This window comes from Ambystoma mexicanum, chromosome 5q (assembly GCF_040938575.1).
Source record: "Ambystoma mexicanum isolate Mex_15411 chromosome 5q, UKY_AmexF1_1, whole genome shotgun sequence".
Taxonomy (NCBI): Eukaryota; Metazoa; Chordata; class Amphibia; order Caudata; family Ambystomatidae; genus Ambystoma; species Ambystoma mexicanum.
Window position 1 is genome coordinate 527,198,699 of NC_090933.1, and position 14,302 is coordinate 527,213,000.

At 49.2% G+C, this 14,302-nt stretch overlaps 12 non-coding genes across 12 annotated transcripts; all 12 read right to left on the reverse strand.

Annotated features, from left to right (window-relative positions):
• Window positions 1-447: 447 nt before the first annotated feature.
• TRNAA-UGC (transfer RNA alanine (anticodon UGC)) lies at window positions 448-520 on the reverse strand. Its single transcript has one exon. It is a non-coding gene; the product is annotated as a tRNA-Ala (tRNA).
• Window positions 521-1,620: 1,100 nt separating this feature from the next.
• TRNAA-UGC (transfer RNA alanine (anticodon UGC)) lies at window positions 1,621-1,693 on the reverse strand. Its single transcript has one exon. It is a non-coding gene; the product is annotated as a tRNA-Ala (tRNA).
• Window positions 1,694-2,793: 1,100 nt separating this feature from the next.
• On the reverse strand, window positions 2,794-2,866 carry TRNAA-UGC (transfer RNA alanine (anticodon UGC)). The gene has a single exon. It is a non-coding gene; the product is annotated as a tRNA-Ala (tRNA).
• Window positions 2,867-3,966: 1,100 nt separating this feature from the next.
• On the reverse strand, window positions 3,967-4,039 carry TRNAA-UGC (transfer RNA alanine (anticodon UGC)). Its single transcript has one exon. It is a non-coding gene; the product is annotated as a tRNA-Ala (tRNA).
• A 1,100-nt stretch (window positions 4,040-5,139) lies between these two features.
• On the reverse strand, window positions 5,140-5,212 carry TRNAA-UGC (transfer RNA alanine (anticodon UGC)). The gene has a single exon. It is a non-coding gene; the product is annotated as a tRNA-Ala (tRNA).
• A 1,100-nt stretch (window positions 5,213-6,312) lies between these two features.
• TRNAA-UGC (transfer RNA alanine (anticodon UGC)) lies at window positions 6,313-6,385 on the reverse strand. Its single transcript has one exon. It is a non-coding gene; the product is annotated as a tRNA-Ala (tRNA).
• Window positions 6,386-7,485: 1,100 nt separating this feature from the next.
• On the reverse strand, window positions 7,486-7,558 carry TRNAA-UGC (transfer RNA alanine (anticodon UGC)). Its single transcript has one exon. It is a non-coding gene; the product is annotated as a tRNA-Ala (tRNA).
• Window positions 7,559-8,658: 1,100 nt separating this feature from the next.
• On the reverse strand, window positions 8,659-8,731 carry TRNAA-UGC (transfer RNA alanine (anticodon UGC)). The gene has a single exon. It is a non-coding gene; the product is annotated as a tRNA-Ala (tRNA).
• A 1,100-nt stretch (window positions 8,732-9,831) lies between these two features.
• TRNAA-UGC (transfer RNA alanine (anticodon UGC)) lies at window positions 9,832-9,904 on the reverse strand. Its single transcript has one exon. It is a non-coding gene; the product is annotated as a tRNA-Ala (tRNA).
• A 1,100-nt stretch (window positions 9,905-11,004) lies between these two features.
• TRNAA-UGC (transfer RNA alanine (anticodon UGC)) lies at window positions 11,005-11,077 on the reverse strand. Its single transcript has one exon. It is a non-coding gene; the product is annotated as a tRNA-Ala (tRNA).
• A 1,100-nt stretch (window positions 11,078-12,177) lies between these two features.
• On the reverse strand, window positions 12,178-12,250 carry TRNAA-UGC (transfer RNA alanine (anticodon UGC)). Its single transcript has one exon. It is a non-coding gene; the product is annotated as a tRNA-Ala (tRNA).
• Window positions 12,251-13,350: 1,100 nt separating this feature from the next.
• TRNAA-UGC (transfer RNA alanine (anticodon UGC)) lies at window positions 13,351-13,423 on the reverse strand. The gene has a single exon. It is a non-coding gene; the product is annotated as a tRNA-Ala (tRNA).
• Between the last annotated feature and the right edge of the window lie 879 nt (window positions 13,424-14,302).

Here is a 14,302-nt window from a genome sequence, read left to right on the forward strand (position 1 = left end):
CCCCAGTGGCCTTATGTATAAGGCAGTGGCCTACTTAAACCAAGGATCGTGGGTTCGAGTCCCATCAGGGGTGGATCCTGGAATTTTGTTCAAACTTCTGCCAAAGTTATATGCGGGAGTAGAGGGTGGGTGCAGGCTATTATTTTGCTGGGGGGCGCTGTGTAGTCCCGAACGTGCCCTGCTGGTCGGAGACTTTAAATGCCGGCCCCATAGACCCGAGAGCTGAATAGAGAAGGTGCTTGCTTCTCATTTTATTTCTCTCTGTTGCATAGTTTCACGCCAGCTGCCAGCCTTGGTGCAGAAATGTGTAACGTTTTGGCATAGTAGAAAATGGACGGAAGACTTTTGGGATGATAGTAAACACCCTGAAGCCAGCAGCGCATGCCTCATTTGCGAGGATTTAAGAGTTTTGAATAAAAAAAGTCAAATGAAAGAAAAGTTTCTTGCTGGAGAATGCGGGCATCGATCCCGCTACCTCTCGCATGCAAAGCAAGCGCTCTACCATCTGAGCTAATTCCCCTTCTGCGCAAGTGATCTTAAAGGACAGCTTAGTCTTTATCTCGCACTTGCTTGGCTGTCCAGGGACCTGTAGTGCATAAAGTCGCTTCTCTTCATCTGCCAGGGGAAAAATCACAATGTCACCTTTTTGCCCAAAACAAAAAGTAATGGAGCTACAAATAAAGCTGCAGATGGCCATCCATTGCAATGAAGATTGGCCAACTAGGTTTTAATAGCAGAGTGACTCCACTGCCACGCCCTTTCACGCTGGACCTGCGCTTGTGATCAAGAGGCTGCACACCAACCCCATAGACCCGAGAGCTGAATTGAGAAGGTGCTTGCCTGCTGTTTAAGGCCACTTGCACGCTGCTTGGAGCCAAAGGCCCAGCTTTGGAGTGCATTTGTCATTTTTACCAGATGGACATATTTTCCAATAGAGCGTCAGAATACTAAACAGGGAAGATTGAGGTCTGGAAACGGAGTCCACTTTCCAACGTGTGTCCCATAAAGCGGAAGTGTCCAGCCGAGTGCAAGCAGGTGCAGGTTGCACGCGTGTTATGGGACAGTGCAGCTTTGGACGTGATCCAATGCTCCTGTAGTTATCAGTGGGCCAGTACAGGTGACACCAGTGAGAGAAGAGGAAAAGAAAGAACTCTCGAGCTGTTGGCTGAGCGGCCCTAGTGGCCTTATGGATAAGGCAGTGGCCTACTTAAACCAAGGATCGTGGGTTCGAGTCCCATCAGGGGTGGATCCTGGAATTTTGTTCAAACTTCTGCCAAAGTTATATGCGGGAGTAGAGGGTGGGTGCAGGCTATTATTTTGCTGGGGGGCGCTGTGTAGTCCCGAACGTGCCCTGCTGGTCGGAGACTTTAAATGCCGGCCCCATAGACCCGAGAGCTGAATAGAGAAGGTGCTTGCTTCTCATTTTATTTCTCTCTGTTGCATAGTTTCACGCCAGCTGCCAGCCTTGGTGCAGAAATGTGTAACGTTTTGGCATAGTAGAAAATGGACGGAAGACTTTTGGGATGATAGTAAACACCCTGAAGCCAGCAGCGCATGCCTCATTTGCGAGGATTTAAGAGTTTTGAATAAAAAAAGTCAAATGAAAGAAAAGTTTCTTGCTGGAGAATGCGGGCATCGATCCCGCTACCTCTCGCATGCAAAGCGAGCGCTCTACCATCTGAGCTAATTCCCCTTCTGAGCAAATGATCTTAAAGGACAGCTTAGTCTTTATCTCGCACTTGCTTGGCTGTCCAGGGACCTGTAGTGCATAAAGTCGCTTCTCTTCATCTGCCAGGGGAAAAATCACAATGTCACCTTTTTGCCCAAAACAAAAAGTAATGGAGCTACAAATAAAGCTGCAGATGGCCATCCATTGCAATGAAGATTGGCCAACTAGGTCTTAATAGCAGAGTGACTCCACTGCCACGCCCTTTCACGCTGGACCTGCGCTTGTGATCAAGAGGCTGCACACCAACCCCATAGACCCGAGAGCTGAATTGAGAAGGTGCTTGCCTGCTGTTTAAGGCCACTTGCACGCTGCTTGGAGCCAAAGGCCCAGCTTTGGAGTGCATTTGTCATTTTTACCAGATGGACATATTTTCCAATAGAGCGTCAGAATACTAAACAGGGAAGATTGAGGTCTGGAAACGGAGTCCACTTTCCAACGTGTGTCCCATAATGCGGAAGTGTCCAGCCGAGTGCAAGCAGGTGCAGGTTGCACGCGTGTTATGGGACAGTGCAGCTTTGGACGTGATCCAATGCTCCTGTAGTTATCAGTGGGCCAGTACAGGTGACACCAGTGAGAGAAGAGGAAAAGAAAGAACTCTCGAGCTGTTGGCTGAGCGGCCCCAGTGGCCTTATGGATAAGGCAGTGGCCTACTTAAACCAAGGATCGTGGGTTCGAGTCCCATCAGGGGTGGATCCTGGAATTTTGTTCAAACTTCTGCCAAAGTTATATGCGGGAGTAGAGGGTGGGTGCAGGCTATTATTTTGCTGGGGGGCGCTGTGTAGTCCCGAACGTGCCCTGCTGGTCGGAGACTTTAAATGCCGGCCCCATAGACCCGAGAGCTGAATAGAGAAGGTGCTTGCTTCTCATTTTATTTCTCTCTGTTGCATAGTTTCACGCCAGCTGCCAGCCTTGGTGCAGAAATGTGTAACGTTTTGGCATAGTAGAAAATGGACGGAAGACTTTTGGGATGATAGTAAACACCCTGAAGCCAGCAGCGCATGCCTCATTTGCGAGGATTTAAGAGTTTTGAATAAAAAAAGTCAAATGAAAGAAAAGTTTCTTGCTGGAGAATGCGGGCATCGATCCCGCTACCTCTCGCATGCAAAGCGAGCGCTCTACCATCTGAGCTAATTCCCCTTCTGAGCGAATGATCTTAAAGGACAGCTTAGTCTTTATCTCGCACTTGCTTGGCTGTCCAGGGACCTGTAGTGCATAAAGTCGCTTCTCTTCATCTGCCAGGGGAAAAATCACAATGTCACCTTTTTGCCCAAAACAAAAAGTAATGGAGCTACAAATAAAGCTGCAGATGGCCATCCATTGCAATGAAGATTGGCCAACTAGGTCTTAATAGCAGAGTGACTCCACTGCCACGCCCTTTCACGCTGGACCTGCGCTTGTGATCAAGAGGCTGCACACCAACCCCATAGACCCGAGAGCTGAATTGAGAAGGTGCTTGCCTGCTGTTTAAGGCCACTTGCACGCTGCTTGGAGCCAAAGGCCCAGCTTTGGAGTGCATTTGTCATTTTTACCAGATGGACATATTTTCCAATAGAGCGTCAGAATACTAAACAGGGAAGATTGAGGTCTGGAAACGGAGTCCACTTTCCAACGTGTGTCCCATAATGCGGAAGTGTCCAGCCGAGTGCAAGCAGGTGCAGGTTGCACGCGTGTTATGGGACAGTGCAGCTTTGGACGTGATCCAATGCTCCTGTAGTTATCAGTGGGCCAGTACAGGTGACACCAGTGAGAGAAGAGGAAAAGAAAGAACTCTCCAGCTGTTGGCTGAGCGGCCCCAGTGGCCTTATGGATAAGGCAGTGGCCTACTTAAACCAAGGATCGTGGGTTCGAGTCCCATCAGGGGTGGATCCTGGAATTTTGTTCAAACTTCTGCCAAAGTTATATGCGGGAGTAGAGGGTGGGTGCAGGCTATTATTTTGCTGGGGGGCGCTGTGTAGTCCCGAACGTGCCCTGCTGGTCGGAGACTTTAAATGCCGGCCCCATAGACCCGAGAGCTGAATAGAGAAGGTGCTTGCTTCTCATTTTATTTCTCTCTGTTGCATAGTTTCACGCCAGCTGCCAGCCTTGGTGCAGAAATGTGTAACGTTTTGGCATAGTAGAAAATGGACGGAAGACTTTTGGGATGATAGTAAACACCCTGAAGCCAGCAGCGCATGCCTCATTTGCGAGGATTTAAGAGTTTTGAATAAAAAAAGTCAAATGAAAGAAAAGTTTCTTGCTGGAGAATGCGGGCATCGATCCCGCTACCTCTCGCATGCAAAGCGAGCGCTCTACCATCTGAGCTAATTCCCCTTCTGAGCAAATGATCTTAAAGGACAGCTTAGTCTTTATCTCGCACTTGCTTGGCTGTCCAGGGACCTGTAGTGCATAAAGTCGCTTCTCTTCATCTGCCAGGGGAAAAATCACAATGTCACCTTTTTGCCCAAAACAAAAAGTAATGGAGCTACAAATAAAGCTGCAGATGGCCATCCATTGCAATGAAGATTGGCCAACTAGGTCTTAATAGCAGAGTGACTCCACTGCCACGCCCTTTCACGCTGGACCTGCGCTTGTGATCAAGAGGCTGCACACCAACCCCATAGACCCGAGAGCTGAATTGAGAAGGTGCTTGCCTGCTGTTTAAGGCCACTTGCACGCTGCTTGGAGCCAAAGGCCCAGCTTTGGAGTGCATTTGTCATTTTTACCAGATGGACATATTTTCCAATAGAGCGTCAGAATACTAAACAGGGAAGATTGAGGTCTGGAAACGGAGTCCACTTTCCAACGTGTGTCCCATAATGCGGAAGTGTCCAGCCGAGTGCAAGCAGGTGCAGGTTGCACGCGTGTTATGGGACAGTGCAGCTTTGGACGTGATCCAATGCTCCTGTAGTTATCAGTGGGCCAGTACAGGTGACACCAGTGAGAGAAGAGGAAAAGAAAGAACTCTCGAGTTGTTGGCTGAGCGGCCCCAGTGGCCTTATGGATAAGGCAGTGGCCTACTTAAACCAAGGATCGTGGGTTCGAGTCCCATCAGGGGTGGATCCTGGAATTTTGTTCAAACTTCTGCCAAAGTTATATGCGGGAGTAGAGGGTGGGTGCAGGCTATTATTTTGCTGGGGGGCGCTGTGTAGTCCCGAACGTGCCCTGCTGGTCGGAGACTTTAAATGCCGGCCCCATAGACCCGAGAGCTGAATAGAGAAGGTGCTTGCTTCTCATTTTATTTCTCTCTGTTGCATAGTTTCACGCCAGCTGCCAGCCTTGGTGCCGAAATGTGTAACGTTTTGGCATAGTAGAAAATGGACGGAAGACTTTTGGGATGATAGTAAACACCCTGAAGCCAGCAGCGCATGCCTCATTTGCGAGGATTTAAGAGTTTTGAATAAAAAAAGTCAAATGAAAGAAAAGTTTCTTGCTGGAGAATGCGGGCATCGATCCCGCTACCTCTCGCATGCAAAGCGAGCGCTCTACCATCTGAGCTAATTCCCCTTCCGAGCAAGTGATCTTAAAGGACAGCTTAGTCTTTATCTCGCACTTGCTTGGCTGTCCAGGGACCTGTAGTGCATAAAGTCGCTTCTCTTCATCTGCCAGGGGAAAAATCACAATGTCACCTTTTTGCCCAAAACAAAAAGTAATGGAGCTACAAATAAAGCTGCAGATGGCCATCCATTGCAATGAAGATTGGCCAACTAGGTCTTAATAGCAGAGTGACTCCACTGCCACGCCCTTTCACGCTGGACCTGCGCTTGTGATCAAGAGGCTGCACACCAACCCCATAGACCCGAGAGCTGAATTGAGAAGGTGCTTGCCTGCTGTTTAAGGCCACTTGCACGCTGCTTGGAGCCAAAGGCCCAGCTTTGGAGTGCATTTGTCATTTTTACCAGATGGACATATTTTCCAATAGAGCGTCAGAATACTAAACAGGGAAGATTGAGGTCTGGAAACGGAGTCCACTTTCCAACGTGTGTCCCATAATGCGGAAGTGTCCAGCCGAGTGCAAGCAGGTGCAGGTTGCACGCGTGTTATGGGACAGTGCAGCTTTGGACGTGATCCAATGCTCCTGTAGTTATCAGTGGGCCAGTACAGGTGACACCAGTGAGAGAAGAGGAAAAGAAAGAACTCTCCAGCTGTTGGCTGAGCGGCCCCAGTGGCCTTATGGATAAGGCAGTGGCCTACTTAAACCAAGGATCGTGGGTTCGAGTCCCATCAGGGGTGGATCCTGGAATTTTGTTCAAACTTCTGCCAAAGTTATATGCGGGAGTAGAGGGTGGGTGCAGGCTATTATTTTGCTGGGGGGCGCTGTGTAGTCCCGAACGTGCCCTGCTGGTCGGAGACTTTAAATGCCGGCCCCATAGACCCGAGAGCTGAATAGAGAAGGTGCTTGCTTCTCATTTTATTTCTCTCTGTTGCATAGTTTCACGCCAGCTGCCAGCCTTGGTGCAGAAATGTGTAACGTTTTGGCATAGTAGAAAATGGACGGAAGACTTTTGGGATGATAGTAAACACCCTGAAGCCAGCAGCGCATGCCTCATTTGCGAGGATTTAAGAGTTTTGAATAAAAAAAGTCAAATGAAAGAAAAGTTTCTTGCTGGAGAATGCGGGCATCGATCCCGCTACCTCTCGCATGCAAAGCGAGCGCTCTACCATCTGAGCTAATTCCCCTTCTGAGCAAATGATCTTAAAGGACAGCTTAGTCTTTATCTCGCACTTGCTTGGCTGTCCAGGGACCTGTAGTGCATAAAGTCGCTTCTCTTCATCTGCCAGGGGAAAAATCACAATGTCACCTTTTTGCCCAAAACAAAAAGTAATGGAGCTACAAATAAAGCTGCAGATGGCCATCCATTGCAATGAAGATTGGCCAACTAGGTCTTAATAGCAGAGTGACTCCACTGCCACGCCCTTTCACGCTGGACCTGCGCTTGTGATCAAGAGGCTGCACACCAACCCCATAGACCCGAGAGCTGAATTGAGAAGGTGCTTGCCTGCTGTTTAAGGCCACTTGCACGCTGCTTGGAGCCAAAGGCCCAGCTTTGGAGTGCATTTGTCATTTTTACCAGATGGACATATTTTCCAATAGAGCGTCAGAATACTAAACAGGGAAGATTGAGGTCTGGAAACGGAGTCCACTTTCCAACGTGTGTCCCATAATGCGGAAGTGTCCAGCCGAGTGCAAGCAGGTGCAGGTTGCACGCGTGTTATGGGACAGTGCAGCTTTGGACGTGATCCAATGCTCCTGTAGTTATCAGTGGGCCAGTACAGGTGACACCAGTGAGAGAAGAGGAAAAGAAAGAACTCTCGAGTTGTTGGCTGAGCGGCCCCAGTGGCCTTATGGATAAGGCAGTGGCCTACTTAAACCAAGGATCGTGGGTTCGAGTCCCATCAGGGGTGGATCCTGGAATTTTGTTCAAACTTCTGCCAAAGTTATATGCGGGAGTAGAGGGTGGGTGCAGGCTATTATTTTGCTGGGGGGCGCTGTGTAGTCCCGAACGTGCCCTGCTGGTCGGAGACTTTAAATGCCGGCCCCATAGACCCGAGAGCTGAATAGAGAAGGTGCTTGCTTCTCATTTTATTTCTCTCTGTTGCATAGTTTCACGCCAGCTGCCAGCCTTGGTGCCGAAATGTGTAACGTTTTGGCATAGTAGAAAATGGACGGAAGACTTTTGGGATGATAGTAAACACCCTGAAGCCAGCAGCGCATGCCTCATTTGCGAGGATTTAAGAGTTTTGAATAAAAAAAGTCAAATGAAAGAAAAGTTTCTTGCTGGAGAATGCGGGCATCGATCCCGCTACCTCTCGCATGCAAAGCGAGCGCTCTACCATCTGAGCTAATTCCCCTTCCGAGCAAGTGATCTTAAAGGACAGCTTAGTCTTTATCTCGCACTTGCTTGGCTGTCCAGGGACCTGTAGTGCATAAAGTCGCTTCTCTTCATCTGCCAGGGGAAAAATCACAATGTCACCTTTTTGCCCAAAACAAAAAGTAATGGAGCTACAAATAAAGCTGCAGATGGCCATCCATTGCAATGAAGATTGGCCAACTAGGTCTTAATAGCAGAGTGACTCCACTGCCACGCCCTTTCACGCTGGACCTGCGCTTGTGATCAAGAGGCTGCACACCAACCCCATAGACCCGAGAGCTGAATTGAGAAGGTGCTTGCCTGCTGTTTAAGGCCACTTGCACGCTGCTTGGAGCCAAAGGCCCAGCTTTGGAGTGCATTTGTCATTTTTACCAGATGGACATATTTTCCAATAGAGCGTCAGAATACTAAACAGGGAAGATTGAGGTCTGGAAACGGAGTCCACTTTCCAACGTGTGTCCCATAATGCGGAAGTGTCCAGCCGAGTGCAAGCAGGTGCAGGTTGCACGCGTGTTATGGGACAGTGCAGCTTTGGACGTGATCCAATGCTCCTGTAGTTATCAGTGGGCCAGTACAGGTGACACCAGTGAGAGAAGAGGAAAAGAAAGAACTCTCGAGCTGTTGGCTGAGCGGCCCCAGTGGCCTTATGGATAAGGCAGTGGCCTACTTAAACCAAGGATCGTGGGTTCGAGTCCCATCAGGGGTGGATCCTGGAATTTTGTTCAAACTTCTGCCAAAGTTATATGCGGGAGTAGAGGGTGGGTGCAGGCTATTATTTTGCTGGGGGGCGCTGTGTAGTCCCGAACGTGCCCTGCTGGTCGGAGACTTTAAATGCCGGCCCCATAGACCCGAGAGCTGAATAGAGAAGGTGCTTGCTTCTCATTTTATTTCTCTCTGTTGCATAGTTTCACGCGAGCTGCCAGCCTTGGTGCAGAAATGTGTAACGTTTTGGCATAGTAGAAAATGGACGGAAGACTTTTGGGATGATAGTAAACACCCTGAAGCCAGCAGCGCATGCCTCATTTGCGAGGATTTAAGAGTTTTGAATAAAAAAAGTCAAATGAAAGAAACGTTTCTTGCTGGAGAATGCGGGCATCGATCCCGCTACCTCTCGCATGCAAAGCGAGCGCTCTACCATCTGAGCTAATTCCCCTTCTGAGCGAATGATCTTAAAGGACAGCTTAGTCTTTATCTCGCACTTGCTTGGCTGTCCAGGGACCTGTAGTGCATAAAGTCGCTTCTCTTCATCTGCCAGGGGAAAAATCACAATGTCACCTTTTTGCCCAAAACAAAAAGTAATGGAGCTACAAATAAAGCTGCAGATGGCCATCCATTGCAATGAAGATTGGCCAACTAGGTCTTAATAGCAGAGTGACTCCACTGCCACGCCCTTTCACGCTGGACCTGCGCTTGTGATCAAGAGGCTGCACACCAACCCCATAGACCCGAGAGCTGAATTGAGAAGGTGCTTGCCTGCTGTTTAAGGCCACTTGCACGCTGCTTGGAGCCAAAGGCCCAGCTTTGGAGTGCATTTGTCATTTTTACCAGATGGACATATTTTCCAATAGAGCGTCAGAATACTAAACAGGGAAGATTGAGGTCTGGAAACGGAGTCCACTTTCCAACGTGTGTCCCATAATGCGGAAGTGTCCAGCCGAGTGCAAGCAGGTGCAGGTTGCACGCGTGTTATGGGACAGTGCAGCTTTGGACGTGATCCAATGCTCCTGTAGTTATCAGTGGGCCAGTACAGGTGACACCAGTGAGAGAAGAGGAAAAGAAAGAACTCTCCAGCTGTTGGCTGAGCGGCCCCAGTGGCCTTATGGATAAGGCAGTGGCCTACTTAAACCAAGGATCGTGGGTTCGAGTCCCATCAGGGGTGGATCCTGGAATTTTGTTCAAACTTCTGCCAAAGTTATATGCGGGAGTAGAGGGTGGGTGCAGGCTATTATTTTGCTGGGGGGCGCTGTGTAGTCCCGAACGTGCCCTGCTGGTCGGAGACTTTAAATGCCGGCCCCATAGACCCGAGAGCTGAATAGAGAAGGTGCTTGCTTCTCATTTTATTTCTCTCTGTTGCATAGTTTCACGCCAGCTGCCAGCCTTGGTGCAGAAATGTGTAACGTTTTGGCATAGTAGAAAATGGACGGAAGACTTTTGGGATGATAGTAAACACCCTGAAGCCAGCAGCGCATGCCTCATTTGCGAGGATTTAAGAGTTTTGAATAAAAAAAGTCAAATGAAAGAAAAGTTTCTTGCTGGAGAATGCGGGCATCGATCCCGCTACCTCTCGCATGCAAAGCGAGCGCTCTACCATCTGAGCTAATTCCCCTTCCGAGCAAGTGATCTTAAAGGACAGCTTAGTCTTTATCTCGCACTTGCTTGGCTGTCCAGGGACCTGTAGTGCATAAAGTCGCTTCTCTTCATCTGCCAGGGGAAAAATCACAATGTCACCTTTTTGCCCAAAACAAAAAGTAATGGAGCTACAAATAAAGCTGCAGATGGCCATCCATTGCAATGAAGATTGGCCAACTAGGTCTTAATAGCAGAGTGACTCCACTGCCACGCCCTTTCACGCTGGACCTGCGCTTGTGATCAAGAGGCTGCACACCAACCCCATAGACCCGAGAGCTGAATTGAGAAGGTGCTTGCCTGCTGTTTAAGGCCACTTGCACGCTGCTTGGAGCCAAAGGCCCAGCTTTGGAGTGCATTTGTCATTTTTACCAGATGGACATATTTTCCAATAGAGCGTCAGAATACTAAACAGGGAAGATTGAGGTCTGGAAACGGAGTCCACTTTCCAACGTGTGTCCCATAATGCGGAAGTGTCCAGCCGAGTGCAAGCAGGTGCAGGTTGCACGCGTGTTATGGGACAGTGCAGCTTTGGACGTGATCCAATGCTCCTGTAGTTATCAGTGGGCCAGTACAGGTGACACCAGTGAGAGAAGAGGAAAAGAAAGAACTCTCGAGCTGTTGGCTGAGCGGCCCCAGTGGCCTTATGGATAAGGCAGTGGCCTACTTAAACCAAGGATCGTGGGTTCGAGTCCCATCAGGGGTGGATCCTGGAATTTTGTTCAAACTTCTGCCAAAGTTATATGCGGGAGTAGAGGGTGGGTGCAGGCTATTATTTTGCTGGGGGGCGCTGTGTAGTCCCGAACGTGCCCTGCTGGTCGGAGACTTTAAATGCCGGCCCCATAGACCCGAGAGCTGAATAGAGAAGGTGCTTGCTTCTCATTTTATTTCTCTCTGTTGCATAGTTTCACGCGAGCTGCCAGCCTTGGTGCAGAAATGTGTAACGTTTTGGCATAGTAGAAAATGGACGGAAGACTTTTGGGATGATAGTAAACACCCTGAAGCCAGCAGCGCATGCCTCATTTGCGAGGATTTAAGAGTTTTGAATAAAAAAAGTCAAATGAAAGAAACGTTTCTTGCTGGAGAATGCGGGCATCGATCCCGCTACCTCTCGCATGCAAAGCGAGCGCTCTACCATCTGAGCTAATTCCCCTTCTGAGCGAATGATCTTAAAGGACAGCTTAGTCTTTATCTCGCACTTGCTTGGCTGTCCAGGGACCTGTAGTGCATAAAGTCGCTTCTCTTCATCTGCCAGGGGAAAAATCACAATGTCACCTTTTTGCCCAAAACAAAAAGTAATGGAGCTACAAATAAAGCTGCAGATGGCCATCCATTGCAATGAAGATTGGCCAACTAGGTCTTAATAGCAGAGTGACTCCACTGCCACGCCCTTTCACGCTGGACCTGCGCTTGTGATCAAGAGGCTGCACACCAACCCCATAGACCCGAGAGCTGAATTGAGAAGGTGCTTGCCTGCTGTTTAAGGCCACTTGCACGCTGCTTGGAGCCAAAGGCCCAGCTTTGGAGTGCATTTGTCATTTTTACCAGATGGACATATTTTCCAATAGAGCGTCAGAATACTAAACAGGGAAGATTGAGGTCTGGAAACGGAGTCCACTTTCCAACGTGTGTCCCATAATGCGGAAGTGTCCAGCCGAGTGCAAGCAGGTGCAGGTTGCACGCGTGTTATGGGACAGTGCAGCTTTGGACGTGATCCAATGCTCCTGTAGTTATCAGTGGGCCAGTACAGGTGACACCAGTGAGAGAAGAGGAAAAGAAAGAACTCTCCAGCTGTTGGCTGAGCGGCCCCAGTGGCCTTATGGATAAGGCAGTGGCCTACTTAAACCAAGGATCGTGGGTTCGAGTCCCATCAGGGGTGGATCCTGGAATTTTGTTCAAACTTCTGCCAAAGTTATATGCGGGAGTAGAGGGTGGGTGCAGGCTATTATTTTGCTGGGGGGCGCTGTGTAGTCCCGAACGTGCCCTGCTGGTCGGAGACTTTAAATGCCGGCCCCATAGACCCGAGAGCTGAATAGAGAAGGTGCTTGCTTCTCATTTTATTTCTCTCTGTTGCATAGTTTCACGCCAGCTGCCAGCCTTGGTGCAGAAATGTGTAACGTTTTGGCATAGTAGAAAATGGACGGAAGACTTTTGGGATGATAGTAAACACCCTGAAGCCAGCAGCGCATGCCTCATTTGCGAGGATTTAAGAGTTTTGAATAAAAAAAGTCAAATGAAAGAAAAGTTTCTTGCTGGAGAATGCGGGCATCGATCCCGCTACCTCTCGCATGCAAAGCGAGCGCTCTACCATCTGAGCTAATTCCCCTTCTGAGCAAATGATCTTAAAGGACAGCTTAGTCTTTATCTCGCACTTGCTTGGCTGTCCAGGGACCTGTAGTGCATAAAGTCGCTTCTCTTCATCTGCCAGGGGAAAAATCACAATGTCACCTTTTTGCCCAAAACAAAAAGTAATGGAGCTACAAATAAAGCTGCAGATGGCCATCCATTGCAATGAAGATTGGCCAACTAGGTCTTAATAGCAGAGTGACTCCACTGCCACGCCCTTTCACGCTGGACCTGCGCTTGTGATCAAGAGGCTGCACACCAACCCCATAGACCCGAGAGCTGAATTGAGAAGGTGCTTGCCTGCTGTTTAAGGCCACTTGCACGCTGCTTGGAGCCAAAGGCCCAGCTTTGGAGTGCATTTGTCATTTTTACCAGATGGACATATTTTCCAATAGAGCGTCAGAATACTAAACAGGGAAGATTGAGGTCTGGAAACGGAGTCCACTTTCCAACGTGTGTCCCATAATGCGGAAGTGTCCAGCCGAGTGCAAGCAGGTGCAGGTTGCACGCGTGTTATGGGACAGTGCAGCTTTGGACGTGATCCAATGCTCCTGTAGTTATCAGTGGGCCAGTACAGGTGACACCAGTGAGAGAAGAGGAAAAGAAAGAACTCTCGAGTTGTTGGCTGAGCGGCCCCAGTGGCCTTATGGATAAGGCAGTGGCCTACTTAAACCAAGGATCGTGGGTTCGAGTCCCATCAGGGGTGGATCCTGGAATTTTGTTCAAACTTCTGCCAAAGTTATATGCGGGAGTAGAGGGTGGGTGCAGGCTATTATTTTGCTGGGGGGCGCTGTGTAGTCCCGAACGTGCCCTGCTGGTCGGAGACTTTAAATGCCGGCCCCATAGACCCGAGAGCTGAATAGAGAAGGTGCTTGCTTCTCATTTTATTTCTCTCTGTTGCATAGTTTCACGCCAGCTGCCAGCCTTGGTGCCGAAATGTGTAACGTTTTGGCATAGTAGAAAATGGACGGAAGACTTTTGGGATGATAGTAAACACCCTGAAGCCAGCAGCGCATGCCTCATTTGCGAGGATTTAAGAGTTTTGAATAAAAAAAGTCAAATGAAAGAAAAGTTTCTTGCTGGAGAATGCGGGCATCGATCCCGCTACCTCTCGCATGCAAAGCGAGCGCTCTACCATCTGAGCTAATTCCCCTTCCGAGCAAGTGATCTTAAAGGACAGCTTAGTCTTTATCTCGCACTTGCTTGGCTGTCCAGGGACCTGTAGTGCATAAAGTCGCTTCTCTTCATCTGCCAGGGGAAAAATCACAATGTCACCTTTTTGCCCAAAACAAAAAGTAATGGAGCTACAAATAAAGCTGCAGATGGCCATCCATTGCAATGAAGATTGGCCAACTAGGTCTTAATAGCAGAGTGACTCCACTGCCACGCCCTTTCACGCTGGACCTGCGCTTGTGATCAAGAGGCTGCACACCAACCCCATAGACCCGAGAGCTGAATTGAGAAGGTGCTTGCCTGCTGTTTAAGGCCACTTGCACGCTGCTTGGAGCCAAAGGCCCAGCTTTGGAGTGCATTTGTCATTTTTACCAGATGGACATATTTTCCAATAGAGCGTCAGAATACTAAACAGGGAAGATTGAGGTCTGGAAACGGAGTCCACTTTCCAACGTGTGTCCCATAATGCGGAAGTGTCCAGCCGAGTGCAAGCAGGTGCAGGTTGCACGCGTGTTATGGGACAGTGCAGCTTTGGACGTGATCCAATGCTCCTGTAGTTATCAGTGGGCCAGTACAGGTGACACCAGTGAGAGAAGAGGAAAAGAAAGAACTCTCGAGCTGTTGGCTGAGCGGCCCCAGTGGCCTTATGGATAAGGCAGTGGCCTACTTAAACCAAGGATCGTGGGTTCGAGTCCCATCAGGGGTGGATCCTGGAATTTTGTTCAAACTTCTGCCAAAGTTATATGCGGGAGTAGAGGGTGGGTGCAGGCTATTATTTTGCTGGGGGGCGCTGTGTAGTCCCGAACGTGCCCTGCTGGTCGGAGACTTTAAATGCCGGCCCCATAGACCCGAGAGCTGA